The 20921-nt window shown below is 44.7% G+C and overlaps 1 protein-coding gene across 3 annotated transcripts in view; it reads left to right on the top strand.

Annotated features, from left to right (window-relative positions):
- ZFHX3 (zinc finger homeobox 3) overlaps window positions 1–20921 on the top strand; it is a 124404-nt gene that overhangs the window by 66231 nt on the left and 37252 nt on the right. The gene's annotated exons all lie outside the window — the stretch shown is intronic.

Here is a 20921-nt window from a genome sequence, read left to right as displayed (position 1 = left end):
GTCTGGTTGATGTTCCTTCGTAATCATACCAATCATTCATATTTCCCGAAGTATTCAAGGCAGTGCAGACTACAGGACAGAACTGCAGGCAAACGCCGAAATACTTCAGCTGGATCTGCAAACAGAAATAACATTTGAGGCCCACGAATGTGACGAATGTGAAATGCTTTAACCTCCGAAGCATGTGCAACTCTGTTCAGCCGGTCATACGATTCCCACAGCCAGGCAAAGAGGCATCGCCATTTCCTGCGTCATCCCTGCTGATTCCAGCTGCTCATTGGACAGTGAATCCGATCGCCATCACAACGCTGTTTAATTGTCCAATCAGCAGGAAGATGGGATGAAAAGCTGTAAAACTGAACAAGGGGTCATCCTATGGGATTAGAATCACAAGACTGGCTGAACAGCATTACACCCCCACTTCACATGTAAATGGAGTCTTTAGCTGTGTGTCCCGGGTTGACGTGTAGAACACGGGGCTTTGTTTTGTTGGTGGATTTCCAGCCAAAGCTCATTGAAAGGTTTCCCCTCACCTCCCACTCTGACAACTGTAGAATTTCTCAGTAACTGTGGTCACAGGACAGATAGAGGGGGTGAATCTCCCCGGCGGGGACACACACAGAAATAAAAAAAATTGGACAGGGCTTCAATTCATACTACTTTTTTTGGGGGGGGGGGTTGACTGTAAAAGTGCCCCCCAACCGCTCCCTCGTAGGCTGTATTTGAGCTGCTCCGAGAGTATACATTTTTCCCGCATTTTCTGAGCGCCTATCACCTGCAAAACATGGACATGCAACGTAAAAAACGCACCAGAATTGCAATGCAGGTGCCTTTTTGATGCGACTTCTATTCATTTCAGTGGGGACCTGCATTGTTGGTGCGGTTTTGAGAAACGCAGCACAGATATAGCAAGCAAACCGCATTGCATCCGCAGTGGTGTGACGAGTCTCATAGCATTTCCAGGAATTGTATTTTTGCTGCATTCATAGAAAGTTAAAACGTATCCATGTGAAAGCATCCTTATGCTGCAGTGGTAGCCCGGCAAGGTGATCCCCGCTGCCGCATTCAGTAGGCTGTACCCTCCCCGCTGCCGCATTCAGTAGGCTGTACCCTCCCCGCTGCCGCATTCAGTAGGCTGTACTGTCCCCCCCCCCCCCCCCTCCCCTCCGCTGCCGCATTCAGTAGGCTGTACTACCCCCTGAACACAACCCATTCACGCCCCGCACCAGCGTGCAATGCAGGTAGTGCAGCGTTTAAGGGGTTAAAACAGGCACCTGTCAAATGCTCTCCGAAGAGCGATCCGAAGTATGATCCCTTCTCAGAGAGCGATGCTAATGTAAACGAGCCCATAGGCGGATGGAATTATGGCCGATTACTTCTCCGTTGGAAATCTGAGCCATAGACAGCCCTGATGATTCGGTGATTCCACCATTCACGCCATTTCGAATTCTATATTTGTATGGCCCAAAAAAAAAAACGAAAAACAATTCTACACCCCCGATGTCAATGGCGGCCTTTAAATATTGGGGTTGATTTACTAAAGGCAAATAGACTGCGCACTCTGCAAGTGCAGCCGCTCCAGAGCTTAGAGATGAAGCTTCACTTTGCAAAGAAACCCAATCACATGTAAGGGAAAGGAAATAAACAAAAAAACAAAATAATTTTGCTTGCACATGATTGGATGTGGAAGTCACAGAACTTCTCATTTATTAAGCTCTGGAGCAACTGCATTTGCAAAGTACACCGTCTGTTTGCCTTTAGTAAATCAACCTCCCTTTTTAGGGCCGGTTCACACCATAGAAACTCAGTCCAGATGCGTTTCTGTATACATGTTCTGTGTTCCGATTCATTTTTTCCCGTCTTTTACTTCAACTTAAAGCGGAGTTCCACTCAACCAGTCAAAAAATAAGTCGGCAACTACAAAAACTGTAGCTGCTGACTTTTAAAAAAACAGCCACTTACCTGTCCCTCGGTCCCGTGGTGTGTCCCCCGCAGCTCGTTTCACCGGCCGTCCAGGATTCCAGGCACCGGCATCTTCAGTGTGGGCACCCGGCTGTGACAGCTTGCGGCTTCACAGCCGGGTACCCACTGCGCATGTGCGAGTAGCGCTGCGCTTCATGAATGGTCCTGTAGTCTCCTGGGACCTGTCACGTGTCCATAAGACTACAGCGAGGGAGGGAGGACAACTTCCAATCGCCTAGGCCAGGGGTAGGCAACCTGAGAGCCGCAGGACTACAAGTTCCATCATGCCTCTGCAAGTCATAGCTGTAACTGTCAGTTTTGTAATCGTTGCAATGCCTCATGGGAAATGTAGTTCCACAACAGCTAGAGAGCCGCAGGTTGCCTACCCCTGATTTAGGTGATCGGACCGGAAGTGGGAGTGGGTACCTATCAAATTTGGGTACCTGCTTTCCCCCCCCCCCCAAAGGTGCCAATCCTTAATGGGGTGCAGGGGAGCAGTCCTTAAAGCGCAACTTCCCCTTTTGGGTGGAGCTCCGCTTTAAATACTGACATGTGCGTTCCTGTGCATTTTTGATGCCTTTTTACTGCGTTCCAGTACAGTTCAGTGCAGAAAAGATGCAGCATGTTCTACTTTTTTTTTTTTTTTTTTTCCCTCTTTTTTTTTTTCCTCTTTTTCCTCTTTCTTTTTTGTTTTTCCTCTTTCTTTTTTGTTTTTCCTCTTTCTTTTTTGTTTTTCCTCTTTCTTTTTTGTTTTTCCTCTTTCTTTTTTGTTTTTCCTCTTTCTTTTTTGTTTTTCCTCTTTCTTTTTTGTTTTTCCTCTTCCTTTTTTTTTTCTTTTTTTTTTTTTTTTTTTTCCTTTTTTTCCTTTTTTTTCCTTTTTTTTTTTTTTTTTTCTCGAACTGACTGCACTGGTGTGAACTATGCCATGGGAAACTATGTAACTATCAATGTGTTTTTGATGCCGTAAAAAAAACCCGCACTGGACTACATGTGGTGTGAACTGGACCTTGAAGCAAACACAGGTTTCTCCTACAATAAGGCACTGCGTTGAGCGGACAGGTCCTCTTGGTTTGGTGAGCAGGCTCTGCCAGTATGAAAGTATGCAGATCGGCTGGCTCCCTGTGAAAGCGGGACAATGCCGCCCCCCCCCTCCATTCTACCCCCCCCCCCACCCCTCAGTCACTCATTTCGTCTCCCTGCGCAAATTGAAAACGACTAACCTTGTCATATTTAGTGCACTGCTCGCAGCCGCTGCCTTCCAGGGCTAATCAGGCACAAACATATTCGCCAAGTTGCTAAGCTCTGAGCTGTCTTCTAAGCATTAAAGTGTCCTGTCTGCCTGGGAGGTCACTCCTATCTTGGCTGCGCCGCTCATCTACGGCCAGTAATATTGATTGATTAATGTATAAAAAGCACCAAATCCATTTGCTTCTATGAAACGGAGCAAAGTGCATTCACTCGCTTGGAATTTTCACCTCATCCTTTTGTTTGAAGGACGTGTGCACGGCACTATTAATAACCTGACAGATTTTTTTTGTGTGTGTTTACGTAGATTTGTTTTTTCTTTTTTTTTTTTTTTTTTTTGCCAAGCCATCGTTCGTTTTTATTTTTAAGAACGCAGCAAATTGTAAGCCATTTATAAGTTTGTTGGGTTTTTTTTTTTTATCAAAAGGACACATGGGGTGATATTGAAAACGTGGCCTGGCTGATCTGCGGCTAGATATACATACTAGGGTTCATGTGGAATGAAGACAATTAAAGGGTGACTCCACTGTCCAGAGGGAAAAGAATAGCAAATTTAAAAAAAAAAAAAAAAGTATACAATACGACTCAAGCCACCTAGATTGTAAGCTCCCAGGATCAGGGCCCTCCTATCCCTCTTGTATTGAACTGTATTGTTGCTGTATTGTCTCCCTTTATTATTATTATTATACAGGATTTTTATTATTATTATTATTATACAGGATTTATATTATTATTAATATACAGGATTTATATTAATATACAGGATTTATATTATTATTATTATTATACAGGATTTATATTATTATACAGGATTTATATTATTATTATTATTATACAGGATTATATTATTATTATACAGGATTATATTATTATTATTATACAGGATTTATATTCTTATTATTATTATACAGGATTTATATTATTATTATTATTATTATTATTATTATTATACAGGATTTATATTATTATTATTATAATACAGGATTTATATTATTATTATTATTATAATACAGGATTTATATTATTATTATTATTATAATACAGGATTTATATTCTTATTATTATTATACAGGATTTATAGTCTTATTAATATTATACAGGATTTATATTATTATTATAATTCAGGATTTATATTATTATTATAATACAGGATTTATATTATTATTATACAGGATTTATATTATTATTATTATTATTATTATTATTATACAGGATTTATATTATTATTATTATAATACAGGATTTATATTATTATTATTATTATAATACAGGATTTATATTCTTATTATTATTATACAGGATTTATAGTCTTATTAATATTATACAGGATTTATGGCGCCAACAGTTTGCTCAGCGCTTTGCAATATAACGGGAAACAATACAGCAACAATACAGTTCAATACAAGAGGGATAGGAGGGCCCTGATCCTGGGAGCTTACAATCTAGGAGGGAGGAGCTAGTAGTACAAAAAGTAGTAACTGTGGGGGATGGACTGGTAGGAAGAGTAGAAGATTCCATTATTAGCTGAGGGCGGGATAGGCTTCCCTGAAGAGATCGGTTTTCAGAGATCGCCTAAAAGTGAGCAGAGTAGGCGATAGTCTGATAAATTGGGGTAGAGAGTTCCAGAGGATGGGGAAGCTCTGGAGAAGTCCTGGAGATGAGAATGGGAGGAGGAGACAAGGGAGCTAGAGAGCAGGAGATCATGTGAGGAGCGGAGAGAACGGTTTGGGCGATATTTAGAGACAAGATTGGTGATGTCATTTGGGGCGGAGTTATAAATAGCTTTATGTGTTGTTGTTAATGTTTTGAATTTTATCTGTTGGGCAATGGGAAGCCAGTGTTATATTGTAAAGCGCTGAGCAAACTGTTGGCACTATATAAATCCAGTATAATAATAATCTTGTAATATAAGGTTGTTAAAAATGCCCTCCACCTGTAAAACTTTCCTGTTTTGGGGGTCGTCTCATTGTTGCCCATCTAGTGCACCTGTTCATTTCATTACCACCAAAGCAGGTGAAACTGATTACCAACCCCCTCTGCGACTTACCTGACCGGATCACTATCCCAGGAGTTTCACTGACTTCATGCTAGACTCGGATTACAAAGTCTGCCTTTCATCTGACACAAGTCACATTATAATTGAATATTATAACACTGATCTTTCCTTTTCAATCTGCAGCCGCTGCCATTTTCTGTAAAATGCAATATGGCTGGCTGGAGGCATTCTGTACACAGTATACAGAGCGCCCCCCCCCCAGAAATGTCATTTCCTGCTTATGTGATTGGCTCAATGTCTTTCCAAGAAGTCTGCACTAAGATACAAGTTAATTTTTGGCATCCCCTGCAACAAAAATGTCATTTTTAGTGAGATACTCCCAAAGGGAAATCACATCTAAAGGGATGCAGACCCCGCCGCTTTCCTCATTAGAACCCTGCAGGTGCAGCAGCTGATTGATCATTAAAAAGTCGCTCCCATTCACATTCACTCTGCACAGGACACAGAGAAAAAAACATATTTCTTCAGAGTAACAAAAGGTAGGAATCTGCTACAAAGTTTGTTGTACAGAGATCACCCGTAGAGGGGGGGGGGGATTGTTTTGGGGTTTTTTTAAAGAAAAGTGGATGAACTCTTTAACTGAAGTACCCGGAGCAGTAGCGGACTGACAACTCATGGGGCCCCCAGGCAATGGGGGATCATGGCGCCCCTGTTTCCTTGCCCAAACAAAAAAAAAAAGCCTCGGGCACTGCCCAAGGGCCCGGGGTCAGTAGGGGGCCCCATGAGATGCCCCTGGTACCTTTTTCATAGGCCTTTTTGAGTTTGGGCAAGGACACAGGGGCCCCATGATCCCCTATTGCCCGGGGGCCCCATGAGTTGTCAGTCCGCCCCTGGTTGTGCATTTAAAATCTGCCTAGCAGCAAGAAAAATAATTAAAAACTCTAAAACACAGCAAAACGCAATGCAGAAACACCTCAAACGTAACCTGCATAGGTGTGAACCGAGCTTGGTTGCCTATAGGCCTGGTTTCCCTAGGCTGGAAATCTGCCCTATGGGCGCATAGCCCCCCCCCCCAAACCTTCCAATCGCTGGGCCAAATTTCTCCAGCAAAGAGTGGGATAGGATTAGAAGCTCTGCTTGGTATTTGTTAGTGCCGATGCCCTTGTTGGGAAGATTGCTCCTCACCTCTCTCTCCAATGACACCCTGGAGGAGATTTACTAAAACTGGAGCACCCAGATTCTGGTGTGGCTGTGCATGGGAGCCAATCCGCTGCTGACTTCAGCTTGTTCAATTCAGCTTTGGCAATAAAACGGAGAAGCTGATTGGTTTCTATGCACAGCTGCACCAGATTTTGCACTCTCCAGTTTTAGGAAATAACCCCCACGGTGTCCTGGTATAAAGTGGTGTCACTGGGATGGTAAGTGAAGGGAAATCTCAACGGGGACTGCAAAAACACATGACAGAGGCGCTGACAACCTTCTCAATATTTTTATTTATTTCAGGTACTTATATAGTGCGTCAAAGTACGCTGCGCTTTACATATATATTGTACATTCCCATCAGTCCCTAACCCTCAAGGGGTGTACAATCTAAGGTCCCTAACCCTCAGGGGGTGTACAATCTAAGGTCCCTAACCCTCAGGGGGTGTACAATCTAAGGTCCCTAACCCTCAAGGGGCGGACAATCTAAGGGCCCTAACCCTCGGGGGGCGTACAATCTAAGGTCCCTAACCCTCAAGGGGTGTACAATCTAAGGTCCCTAACCCTCAAGGGGTGTACAATCTAAGGTCCCTAACCCTCAGGGGGTGTTCAATCTAAGGTCCCTAACCCTCAGGGGGTGTTCAATCTAAGGTCCCTCACCCTCAGGGGGTGTTCAATCTAAGGTCCCTCACCCTCAAGGGGTGTACAATCTAAGGTCCCTAACCCTCAGGGGGTGTACAATCTAAGGTCCCTAACCCTCAGGGGGTGTACAATCTAAGGTCCCTAACCCTCAGGGGGTGTACAATCTAAGGTCCCTAACCCTCAGGGGGTGTTCAATCTAAGGTCCCTCACCCTCAGGGGGTGTTCAATCTAAGGTCCCTCACCCTCAGGGGGTGTACAATCTAAGGTCCCTAACCCTCAGGGGGTGTACAATCTAAGGTCCCTCACCCTCAGGGGGCGTTCAATCTAAGGTCCCTCACCCTCAAGGGGTGTACAATCTAAGGTCCTTAACCCTCAGGGGGCGTACAATCTAAGGGCCCTAACCCTCAAGGGGTGTACAATCTAAGGTCCTTCACCCTCGGGGCGTACAATCTAAGGTCCCTCACCCTCAGGGGGTGTACAATCTAAGGTCCTTCACCCTCGGGGCGTACAATCTAAGGTCCCTCACCCTCAGGGGGCGTACAATCTAAGGTCCCTCACCCTCAGGGGGCGTACAATCTAAGGGCCCTAACCCTCAGGGGGCGTACAGTCTAAGGGCCCTAACCCTCAGGGGGCGTACAGTCTAAGGGCCCTAACCCTCAGGGGGCGTACAGTCTAAGGGCCCTAACCCTCAGGGGGCGTACAGTCTAAGGGCCCTAACCCTCAGGGGGCGTACAGTCTAAGGGCCCTAACCCTCAAGGGGTGTACAATCTAAGGTCCCTAACCCTCAGGGGGCGTACAATCTAAGGGCCCTAACCCTCAAGGGGCGTACAATCTAAGGGCCCTAACTCATATTCATACATACACATACTAGGGACAATGTAGACAAGAGACCATTCACCTCCCAGCATGTCTTTGGAGTATTGGAAAAGTTGTTGCTATTTTGTCTGTATTTTGAGCGATTTTCTTGTTTCCTACCTGGGGACATAAGAGGAAGTGAGGAGAAATCTCCTAAACTGTGAAACAGACCTGCAGGGGAGTCCGCCCCGCCCCCACTCTTTCAGCAGGAGTTCCTCTTTAATACCTTGCAGTGTATGATAAATGTTCACCTTGTTCTCTCCCCCGGATAGGCAGGAGCCGGTCATTTGGGGCCCGTGGTGCAGACTCCGCTCTCCCCTCATATCCTGAGCCACGTTTCCCAGATCCCGCAGTGTGGAGCAGAAAAGTGAATTTTCTCCTAAAGCCTTAAGTGGGGAAGCCATGCTAATTGTAAATCGATGCATCTTAAAATGTACCATTGATCTGCAGTTACAAGTTAGGAGAGAAACTGTAATTACGGCCTTTTTCAAGGGCTTTTTATTCCTGGGATCCGAGCAAAATAAATAGAAATGGTCGCAGGAGCCGCTGATCTCTCTATTAAAGTAGAACTCCGGTGTAGAATTTTTTTTTTTTTATCTGTCTTTACTGCAGAAGGGTCCTGACTTTTATCGTACGCATTGCAGCTTTGTGCCCTGCAGGCCGGGGATACCTCTCCTCTGGCTTTGTGGGAACATGGAGCTCCAGCCGCCCCTTTCTGCGCCAGCCCTTTTGCCCTTTACACCCCCCTGCACTTCTCAGGCCTACAGGGGTGATGTCGCGAGGCAGCGGCCACAGCCCCTGCTTGTTCATAATGGTGCACAACAGCTTGAGCCACACAGACTTCTGGGACGTGTAGTCCGTGTGTCATCGCTGCTCCCTGCCCAATAGCATACCACAGGAAGGAGAAGAATGGGACTGGAGTGGTCACTTGACCGCAGCGCTACACTCCTATAAACATCTATGCAGGTCGGGGGCGTCTGTAGATGAAAACAAACTGCAGCTCTGACCAAAGTTGAATAATGTCCTTGCTATAGGTGTAGGCCATTTACATACCTCTTAAATACTCCTAAGGGATGGCATCATCCCGTCCTACCTTGTTGCTAGGCTGTTGCTAAGACACTCCCAGCCGCTTCACACCTCCTCGCCCTATGCTGTCTCCCCCATCGCAGTTGCTGTGAGTTCAGAAATGCTGCAAGGACACGTGTTGGGGGTTGAGGGCCAGCAAGGGAAAATGTCACCAGCACACCGAGGATCACCAATACGGGTCCAAAGGTTTTAATGAACGATCACATAGTTACAGCAAGACAACGTTTTGGAGTCTCGCAGGACCCCTTCATCAGGCATGTGGGGGTTGAGGGCCATCCCCTGCAATGGTGGATGGTGAGCAGCCATGGCTGGGAGTGTCCTAGCAAATATACACGCTAGTGATCAGTAGGAGAGAAGAGACTGAGGAAACGCTTCCTCTCTGCCTGCAGCAGACTGATGACATCATCTTGGCCTAGGCAAAGTCGCCAAGCCTCGCAATATGATAAATAGCTTTTTTTAAAAAAAATAAATACTGCTTCTGTATATTGTAACCTGCCAGAAAATTAGTCTTGCAAAGTTGTAAAATTACTAAAGGAAATCTATTTTAGTAAGAGAAGATAGTTGGGGGGGGGGGGGGGGGCGGGCGGAGGATCATAGATGAGTTTTGGACGTGTTCCTGGCAGGCATCGTTTTTTCAGCAATACCGATACTTGAATCTAGTTGCGATGTACAATGCAGACCGTCCTTCAAGGTGCTTGGTTTGTGGGCCAGCTTGGCCTGGACTAAAATGCAGTATAGTATGTGGGGTGCTTGCCATGTGGTTGGCACAGGCTGTAAATGGGCACAGTGGCCCCAGCTGTCCGTTTATGGCAGAGTGCATGCTGGGAGCTCTGCCTGTCCCTCATTGAGTTGACGTTTGCCCCCCGTCACAGTCTCCTAACAAGCTTAAAACAAGTGGCAGCTTCTGGCTAGAAATTGATTTAATTAATTGTTATGCCAATAAGCCGGCTTGTTATGCCTGCCATTGGTTAGCGGGATGGCTAACAACTCCGCTGATCAATGGTGCCAATAAAGATTTTACTCATTAATGAGTAGAGCACTAATTACAGTTATCCGGTGACCAATTAGGCTTAGTGTATGGGGAGCTGGTCCAAGCTCTCCCCGTTTAGCTTACAGATCAGAAAAGGCGGTAGAAGCTGCGCAACAAAAGCGAGGGCGATGCGACCTTGAAGAGGGTCATGTGAAAGCAGATGGGTGGCTGCAGTGCAGTTACGGCGTACTGGCCCTGATCTGTCAAAGTGTCGCTGTGCTGAGAAATGGTGTCCTCTGTAAAGCCACCAGTCAGAACTAAGTTGGAGGGCAGGTCTAAATCTGATTGGAGGATGAAGAAAACCATCGGTTTTGATTGCCGAGGCTTTGATGTGCATGAGACACGGTGGAGGGAGATTTACTAACATCTGGTGCAGCTCTGCATAGAAACCAATCGGCTTCCAGGTTTTATTGCCAAAGCCTAATTGAACAAGCTGAAGGTAGAAGTTGATTGGCTCCCATGCACAGCCGCACCAGATTCTGAGTGCTCCAGTTTTAGTAAATCTTTCCAGATGTGTCTTAGTATAGGTGAGTGGTCTCCAAACTGCAGCCTTATGCTTGCCCATATTTGGCCCTTTGGGCCCTATTCCTTCCACTGAAAGAAACAATGAGACCCCCCCCCCCTCGCCCGACACCAATGATGGGGCACCATTCCCCCCACTGACACCAATGATGGGTACCATTCCACCCACTGACACCAATGATGGGTACCATTCCACCCACTGACACCAATGATGGGTACCATTCCACCCACTGACACCAATGATGGGTACCATTCCACCCACTGACACCAATGATGGGTACCATTCCACCCACTGACACCAATGATGGGTACCATTCCACCCACTGACACCAATGATGGGTACCATTCCACCCACTGACACCAGTGATGGGGCACCATTCCACCCACTGACACCAGTGATGGGGCACCATTCCACCCACTGACACCAGTGATGGGGCACCATTCCACCCACTGGCACCAATGATGGGGCACCATTCCACCCACTGGCACCAATGATGGGGCACCATTCCTCCCACTGACACCAATGATGGGGCACCATTCCACCCACTGGCACCAATGATGGGGCACCATTCCACCCACTGGCACCAATGATGGGGCACCATTCCACCCACTGCCACCAATGATGGGGTACCATTCCTCCCACTGGCACCAATGATGGGGCACCTTTCCACCTACTGCCACCAATGATGGGGCACCATTCCACCCACTGACACCAATGGTGGGGCACCATTCCTACTAATGATACCAATGGTGGGGCACCATTCCTACTGATGATAGCAATGGTGGGGCACCATTCCTACTAATGATACCAATGGTGGGGCACTATTCCTCCCACTGACACCAGTGGTGGGGCACTATTTCTCCCACTGACACCAGTGATGGGGCACTATTCCTCCCACCTATCATATAGGGCACTACTGCTTCTGAAGCTTAGAAGTTTTGGGGATGAAAAGCTGAAGCCTTCAGTAGGTCTGTGTTTCCTGTATTCATTTTTGATTCTACATTGTTGCAGTGTTTTCTGGATAGCATTAGCCCACTTATTGGTTGTACTTGTTCCCTGAATATGCTCTTTAAGATCCACTTAGGCAGGGTTCTGCATCTCTTGTGGTATAGAGTCTTGTTTTTCTCCCGGGATTGCATGGTTGTTGTAAGTTTTCACTGTTGGGACCAGATCATTCAGTCGAGAGGGTGAAGGTGGCAGGTGGCCTCCACATGGTGCCAGTAGACGAAAGTACTGTAAGATGACAGCAGGTACTACTGAAGGCCCGGCCCAGGGTGGGACCTGCGGTGAGGTGGAAGCTCTGTCATGGCTCGAGCAAAGTCTCCAGGAGTCTCCTAGTTCTCAACTTGTCTGCTGTTCCTCTTATTGACCAGGTCAGACCCCTTGTGAGCTCCCTAATTGAAAATTAATACAGGATCAATACGGAAGGCAATTTGCATATTGATTATACACCGTACTGAATGCACCATATGTGCAGCTGATTGATTGAAGGCCAGAGACAGCTCAAGGAAGCAAAACCTCTTGTAGTCTGAGCTGTGTGGGTATGAGTCTGGTTAGGATTCCTCTACCGGCGTAGGGACCGTAGGAGGGGACTCCACATTCAGAGCCCTGGCCACCCCTTTCTGCCTCAATCCCACCCGTATCTCAATAGCTTCAGTTCTGCAGGTGAAGAGCGAGGCGCACGTCAAGACTGCAATAAAGAGGGTGGGGGTATAATAAATATTTAGTGCATTCATACGGTGGAGCGTGCACACGCAGCGTGCCGTTGTTTCCGAACAAGCGATCATAGAAGACAATCTGAACGTTGATTAGGTCAGCTATACACCAACCAACCTCCAGCAAGGTGGAAGCATACATTACCCTCTGGATGTACAACCTTCGCTGGATTTTCTGACCACTATAAAGTGCAAGGACCAGCCTGTCCTGGTATGACTCAAATGGATCACTACGCATGCCGATAGCTGGCAAATCTAAAAGACTGTATAAATGAAAGTGCAGCGCTAATAAAAATAGAATAGGACGACAATAAAAGTTCATAAATATTGATGAATAATCCCCACTGTAGCAGAATTCAAATGTTTGTGCTTGGAAGTAACAGTAAAATTGCACACTCACCAGAAGCGCATGGGATATGCGCATCTAAATATATCCACCAAGGACCACTTGGGGAGGCAGGGTATATCAGACGTCTGGTGAACTTCCTTCAGGGTGTAGGACAGCACAGCAGTAAATCTTGGGATTAAGTGGAAATCTGCTCATCCAGAGGTCCCCTTTAGGATGGATGGGTGCTCAGCCTGGTTACAGGGATTCCCTCCTCTGGGTGCTGGTTAGGTGAGGATCATCTACAGGCTCTGTAATTAATAGCTCCAGAAAAGAGCAACAAAAGAAGTGCCCATAGTGTAGTAATTTTGAGAAAACTTTATTCCATGGAAGTAGGTATAAGGGGTTAACAGTAATGCAGAGTTAACTCGGCACTGACTGAGATAAAAGATGGCCGCCGGACCAGCATGTGGCTCCGGCGGCATGACGTCACGGTGTGTTGGTTCCTCCTGAAGGAGATTGCTCAAATGGCTTGTAGTATGATTACAGGAGTTATATCACCAACAGTTTACACAGCACAATACAATGTACTGGGGACAATACAGTTCGATACAGAAGTAATTGGAGGGCCCGGCCCATGGAGTTTACAATCTAAAGGATTGATTTATTCCAGGTACTTGTATAGCACCGTCCGTTTACACAGCACTTTACATATATATTGTACATTCCCATCAGTCTACAATCTAAGGGCCCTAATTCGCCTTCATACACACACAAACCAGAGGAAACCCACTCAGGCACAGGGAGAACATGCAAACTCCAGGCAGGTGGAGCCGTGGTTGGGATTCAAACTCACCCTAGTGCTGCCAGGTGGAAGGGCTCACCACTGTGATAATCGGGTACAACTTGTGTAGGAGGATTTGTTTCATCTCTGTTTATCCTCTGAGGCCGGTCACTTCACTGGGTATACGGGAGGATTTTAAGGAGGTGTTACCTTTTTAGTCTTCGGTCACACCAAATCCGACTTCACTTGAGTTGGCACGTCTTCAAAGTTGGATGTCAGTCCATCGTCGGGTGTGGCTTGGAAGACATCCGTGTGACTTCATGCACAGATGTCTATGAGAGCTGCACCTGAACTTGCAAAAAGTAGTGCATGATATGCTTTCAAAATTGGTGCGACTTTGACGGAGTTGGAATTGCACCGATATGACCGCTTCCATTGAGGACAGCAGGGTGCGACTTATGCGCATCGCATGACAAGCCGACAAGTAGCCAGCTTTAGACCTTGCCTTGACTGAACTCCCACCCATTCCTGCAGGCACCAATATTTGGGGGGGGGTGGGGGGGGTGGGATTGCGGTAGATGACACTCTGAGGTGGTCATAGCTTTACAGCATCACAGACCCTAAGGGGTTGGTTCACTGAAGGCAAATAGACTGTGCACTCCACAAGGACAACTTCTCCGGAGCTTCGTAACTGAGGGGAAGCTTCCCTTTGCAAATAATACCCAATCACAAGCAAGGAAAAGGAAAAAAAAACAGCCTTTTTGCTTACACATGATTGGATGATGGAAGTCAGCAGAGCTTCTCCTCATTCACTAAGCTCTAGTGTGCGGGTCTCCAAACATTCTAAACAAAGGGCCAGTTGACTGTCCATAAGGCTTTAGGAGGCCAAACTCTGGCCAGTGTGAGTAGAAAATGTCCCAGCGTCAGTCTGCATAAACACTATTCCTCCTGTTAAAAACCAATGGTGGAGCAGTGTCCCATTCTTGGCTTTAGCAGGAGGAATTGTGAACCACGGTAACAATTAGAGGCATAGTGCCCCATTGTTGGTGTCAGTGGGAGAAATGGTGCCCCATTGTTGGTGTCAGTGGGAGAAATGGTGCCCCATTGTTGGTGTCAGTGGGAGAAATGGTGCCCCATTGTTGGTGTCAGTGGGAGGAATGGTGCCCCATTGTTGGTGTCAGTGGGAGGAATGGTGCCCCATTGTTGGTGTCAGTGGGAGAAATGGTGCCCCATTGTTGGTGTCAGTGGGAGAAATGGTGCCCCATTGTTGGTGTCAGTGGGAGAAATGGTGCCCCATTGTTGGTGTCAGTGGGAGGAATGGTGCCCCATTGTTGGTGTCAGTGGGAGAAATGGTGCCCCATTATTGGTCTTAGCAGGAAGAATAGTGAACCATGGTTGGTATCAATTGGAGGCATAGTGCCCCATTGATGGTGTCAGTGGGAGAAATGGTGCCCCATCATTGGTTTTAGCAGGAAAAATAGTGAACCATGGTTGGTATAAATGGGAGACATAGTTCCCCATTAATGGTGTCAGTGGGAGAACTAGTGCCCCGTGTGAGTAGAAAATGTCCCAGCATCAGTGGGAGTAAATCCTGCTCCACCATTGGTTTTTAACAGGAGGAATAGTGCCCCGTTGTTGGTCTTACAGGAAGAACAGTGAACCATGGTTGGTATCAATTGGAGGCATAGTGCCCCATTGATGGTGTCAGTGGGAGAAATAGTGTCCCATCATTGGTCTTAGCAGGAAGAATAGTGCCCCATCGATGGTATCAGTGGGAAGAAGAATGTCCCATTAATGGTGAATGGTGCCTCATCATTGGTGTCAACAATCGTGTCCCAAGGGCCGGATAGAGGCAAGCAAAGGGCCGCAGTTTGGAGAACACTGCTCTGGAACAACTCCCCTTGCAAAGTGCGCAGTCTATTTGCCTTTAGTAAATCCACCCCTATGAGTTCAGTCTAAATGTTGGCGTAGTATCGGGTTGGTTGCATTTTCTGCGAGAAATAAATGCTGTCCGCTCAGAAATCTGCACCGCTCAGCCTGTAGCCTGGTGTCGTTCGGCTCCTCGGCCAATCGGAATACATGTAATATTTTCAGCAGGACGCATATCATCCCAGATGGGTTCTGCTATCTAGACCCGCGTCGAGGTTGCGGCATTCTTGAGTCCAGAGAGTACACAGATGTTGCGTATTATTAGTGTGTGTTTGTCCCGGCGGCCCATACGTTGCGGTTGTGTTTCTAATTTTTTTTTTCTCACATTGACTGGACAGCAGCCAGAGCGAACGTGTTTTTTTTTTTTTTTTTCCCAGTTCCTATTGACACATATGATGGCATACACATATTGATTTGCTGTACCCGTGTTATTATGTGGATGCTTTGTAGCGGTGTCGGTGGGCCCTGCGCTGCCTCCCCCGCACGAGGAGTCCTTCTGGAGCGAGCCTCCCATTGTCCCACTGACATTGAAATTACATTTCTCATGGTGATTTGAACACGGGGATGTTTGAGGGAGCGAGAGATTCATTCTCACCATGACAGGACATAATAGCTTCACGCTCTGCTAGGAACTGCCACACGAAATTTGCCTCTGCCGCCGCTTCCAACGAGCCGCGCACCGCGCCGAGGCTCGTCCGCAAAAAAAAACAAGTAGGGCAATCTGGTGTTTGCACACGCGTCTGCCTACCTGGAACGTGTGCTGTGTGTATTGACTGCTGGAGAAGGAGATTCCGTGTCCTGCGGACATCCAAGTCCACGCAGCCACTTCATAAATACATTTGTTAGCGTGTTGAAAATAGAGCGTTGCGTTTTATGGACGCCGCTTTTCTGTCAGCGGTTTTGTTCGACGAGGATCTGTACAGCCTTAACAGCGGTATATATACGATTTATTCCCGCGTCCTCCTCGGGTTTTTATGATGCTCCATGCACACAAGCCCTTTTTTTTTTTTTTTTTTAAATAAATATAAAAATTAAAATTAAATATTTAAGCTCAAAGAAGCGCTGAATAAAAAAGCGCTAACGTTTTTTTAGTGGTGTTTTAGTAGCATTTAGGAGCTTTAGTGTTTTTATTTGCATTTTTACATTACATGTAGGGGAAAAAAAAGGTGTGAAAAAAGCTGTTTGGAGCATTTTAGTGTATTTCGTGTTTTGATTGGGGGGGGTGGTTTTAGGAGGGGTGTTGGGGTTTTTTTTTTTGTTTGGGATTTTTTGTTTTTATTTGTTTGGGATTTTGTGTTTTTGGGATTTTGTGTTTTTGGGATTTTGTGTTTTTGGGATTTTGTGTTTTTGGGATTTTGTGTTTTTGGGATTTTGTGTTTTTGGGATTTTGTGTTTTTGGGATTGTGTGTTTTTGGGATTTTTGTGTTTTTGGGATTTTTTGTTTGTGTATTTTGGGGATTTTTGTGTTTGTGTATTTTGGGGATTTTTTGTTTGTGTATTTTGGGGATTTTTTGTTTGTGTATTTTGGGGATTTTTTGTTTGTGTATTTTGGGGATTTTTTGTTTGTGTATTTTGGGGATTTTTTGTTTGTGTGTGTTTTTTGGATTTTGTGTTTGTGTGTGTTTTGGGGATTTTTTGTTTTTGTGTGTTTTAGGGATTTTTTGTTTTTGTGTGTTTTGGGGATTTTGTGTTTTTTGGGATTTTTTTGTTTTTTCTTCTGCCGTAAAAACGTTCCCAAAAACTCTACAAAAATCATTTTTTTATTTTTGCTCCGAAACACTGAACCTTGAAAAAATTCTACTACCCTAAAGTAGCGTGCATGGATACATAGGAGAACATGATTACCTTCTAGGAGCAGGAAAAAAAAAAATACTGATAACAGCGTCTAGGAGCTTAAAAAAAACGACAGAGCGCATGAAGCCTAAAAAGAGTGAATGATACAATGTATGAATTTGGAATTTTTTAGAATTTTTTATTTTATTATTTCTTATAGTGGATCAGCTCTAATGCGTATAATTCTGCAGCGCTTTTAAGGGTCTGTTCACATTGTTGCATTAGGAAGTGCACATGAATCTTCCTCAAAGCGCAGAATGTTTATTCGTTTTTGCATGCGTACTACATGCACTTTCTTCCTTTTTAATTTTCAGCATTTCTGGTCTTTTTTTTTTTTTTTTTTTTTTTTTTGTGGGTTGTGTTTGAAATAAAGACATGTGACTTGACAAATGAACTAAATAAAATACATATCGGGGTTGATTCACTAAAACTGGAGAGTGCAGAATCTGCTGCGGCTGTGTGGGAGCCAATCAGCGTCTAACTTATTATTATACAGGATTTATATATTATTATTATTCTACAGGATTTATATATTATTATTATTATACAGGATTTATATATTATTATTATTATTATTATACTACAGGATTTATATATTATTATTATTATACAGGATTTATATATTATTATTATTATACAGGATTTATATATTATTATTATTATTATTATACAGGATTTATATATTATTATTATTATACAGGATTTATATATTATTATTATTATACAGGATTTATGGCGCCAACAGTTTGCTCAGCACTTTACAATATAACGGGAGACAATACAGCAACAATACATTCAGGAACTGCTTGTTCAATGCAGCTTGGACAATAAAACCTGGAAGCTGATTGGCTCCCATGCACAGCAGCACCAGATTTAGCACTCTTCAGTTTTAGTAAACCCCCCCCCATGGTATTTTTGTGCATTTTCAGTGTTCTTTTCATGCATTGCCATTGACTGAAATGGGACTGGATTTTTATTACTAAAATACGCAGAAGATGCAGCGAGCTCATTTTCAGAACCACAACACCGCCTACCTAATGATGGGGACACTGCAAAGTCCCAAAACGTATAGAATGTTGCTTCTATACGATGTGCTGGTGATGGGGGATCCAGCATACATTCGCTAGTAATCTGTACGATTCTACAATATTTGTGGGATGACAATGGAGCCACCAGATCAAACCCACCAATGCAGGGATTCCTGCCGGGAGCGCAACCAAGGATGTCAGCGCTGCACGGCCATGAGATGAGGTAGTCTTATTATTTTAGAAAACCAGACAGCACAACATTTTTAGTTTGTTTTTTACTACTTTTTTTGTTTTGTTTTTTTTTGTATAGTTTTTTTTTTTTGTTTTGTTTATAATCTGTTTAGTGTTTCTTTTGTTTTTATAGTGTTTTTTTTTATTTATTTATTTGTTTAGTGTTTTTATAGTGTTTTTTTTTTGTTTGTTTAGTGTTTTTGTTTTTTTTGTTTATAGTCTTTGTTTAGTTTTTCTTTTGTTTTTATAGTGGTCTTCTTTTTTTTTTTGTTTAGTGTTTTTGTTTTTTGGGGGGGGGTTGTTTTTTTATAGTCTTTTTATTTAGTGTTTCTTTTGTTTTTATAGTGTTCTCTTTTTGTTTGTTTAGTGTTTGTGTTTTTTTGTTTGTTTTTTTAATATGGAGCAGCAGGAATATTCAAAGATCTCCCTGTAAATCTTAGACCAGGATGAGCACTTCTGTAGCTTCCTCTTTATCACACATTGTGAACTAGGAAGTCGTTCATCCTCTGCCCAGTCTGAGGTTCCTATACATCTCCCTCTTCCCGCACTCGGCCTCCCTTTGCTAAGGATGCCACCTTTAGCTCACAAGTGGAACTGCACCAGGGACACCGGAGCGAGCTGCCAGAGCAATCAATGCACAATAAAGGAAGCGCCCTCCTGCTAACCTGAAGTGCCGCTATGCTCTCCTGGAACGACCATGAAAAGGAATCGGACTGTCCTTCCTGCCTTTTTACTTTTGAATCTCCTTTTCTTTTTTGTGGACTCCTCAGCGCCTGTTGGGAACGATGCTTCTTCAGAATCTCCTTCCTGACTGCGTCCCGTACAAGGTTCTAGAAATGCCGTGTCATCTCGTAGGTTCTGCCTGAGGTCACCTTGCTAGTCCAGCGAGTTCGGCATGTTTGATGTGATTTAAAAGCCACGATCCATTAAAATGAGGGACTTTACGGCAATGTCACGGCCCAAGTATTCTGTAATACAAATATCTCCTCTACATTTCATTCAATGGAAACGTATTAAAGCCTAACTCCAGCCTTGCCTTCAGTTTTGCACAGTTCTCTGAAATAGTTGGTTCTGATTTTGCTGCACACTGTGAGCTTCTCCCTGTGTGCATTGGAAGCTACATCAAGTCCAATAGAGCTGTACAGTAATAGTGCAGCGCTAAACGATATTCTGAGTATTACGAATCTGACCGTATGCTTATTAAAAGGGGTACTAAATAAAAGTTTATGGAATAAAAATGATGTGCAGTTCAAAAGTGACTTTCAGTGCTCTTATGGTGCTTGTTATCCTGGTACGTCTGTGCTTGTGCAATGATTTAGAGAAAATTGCGCACTCACCAGACGCGTGATGTAAAATCCTGTATATATGTATATATATATGTGTGTGTGTGTGTGTGTGTGTGTGTGTGTGTGTGTGTGTGTGTGTATATATATATATATATATATATATATAAATCCTGTAGTCATCAAGGTGGGTAGGTATTGGAGTGACTTCCCTCTGAAGGGTGGGGTGGTACATCAACTGGGTCCTTGGACTTTAATGATGATCCAAATCAGCCCGAGTTCCCCTTAAGAGATGGGTGGATGCTGCTCCCTGGATGTGCAGGGGGATCCCTCTCTGGACAGGGATGGATCTTTACCACGTGCAGGGCGTCTGAAATGTAATACTCCACTCGTGAGTTAAAACAGGAACATGCCCATAGTGTAGTAAATTGAATGCCAATTTATTCAGGGGGTAAAATAGTTAAAACGATGCATCAAGGTAAAAACAATGATAATATGACGCAATAGGACTAACTGTCCACAAACAAAGATGGCCGCCGGAGCTCCACGTTTGTCCGGCGGCATGACGTCACGGCTTAATTGGCTCCTTCTTACGCGTTTCATCATAAGAGGGGATTTCCAGTCAGAGCTGTGCCTCCTTCTGGCAGGAAGATGTCCAGCATCATCTAGCCTTTTCCTCCCCAGCCTGTCTTTTGACCCACCCCTTTTCTTTCATTACAATCAGTTCTTTCAGTCGGAACAGTTCAGCATCACATGTGACCACTACCACAGCTCCTGTTTTCAGGAAGCACCCTGCAAGCCCCTCCCACCAACTGAGAACTGCCTGCATTGCATAGAGCAGCACAGAGCTCTAGTGATGCCACTGGGTTAAATGTTGGGTACGCAATAAAACGGCTTCTCTTTCAGAATTTAATTAGCATGTTGATGAGGGGAGAGAGGAAGATCCAGGGAGAAGCAGATTAGACTTCAGGAAGGGTGAAAACACATGTAAGGGTTTTTCGCCATCTGTGTCCTATTGGGGAGAATTTCCTTAACCCGATGCCACAACAGGAAGTAGGAGGAGATCTCTCCAAATAAAGAGAAATACCCTTTCAGGTAGCTGTCACCTGATCGGAGTCCCCATTGAATGATTTCCCTTCTATTTCTGTTCCGGTGACAACTCAAAATGTTACATTTTTCCCTCACTTTCAGTCACCAGGACACACATGGAAAGCGATTCCCGACTCTAGCCGCAAGTTAAAAACCAAAGATGAA

Source organism: Staurois parvus, unplaced genomic scaffold, assembly GCF_062004578.1.
Source record: "Staurois parvus isolate SC_StPar_1 unplaced genomic scaffold, SC_StPar_1.0 ptg000127l, whole genome shotgun sequence".
Lineage (NCBI taxonomy): Eukaryota > Metazoa > Chordata > Amphibia > Anura > Ranidae > Staurois > Staurois parvus.
The sequence above is the reverse complement of the archived record's forward strand: the minus strand, read 5'-3'. Positions and strand labels throughout refer to the sequence as shown.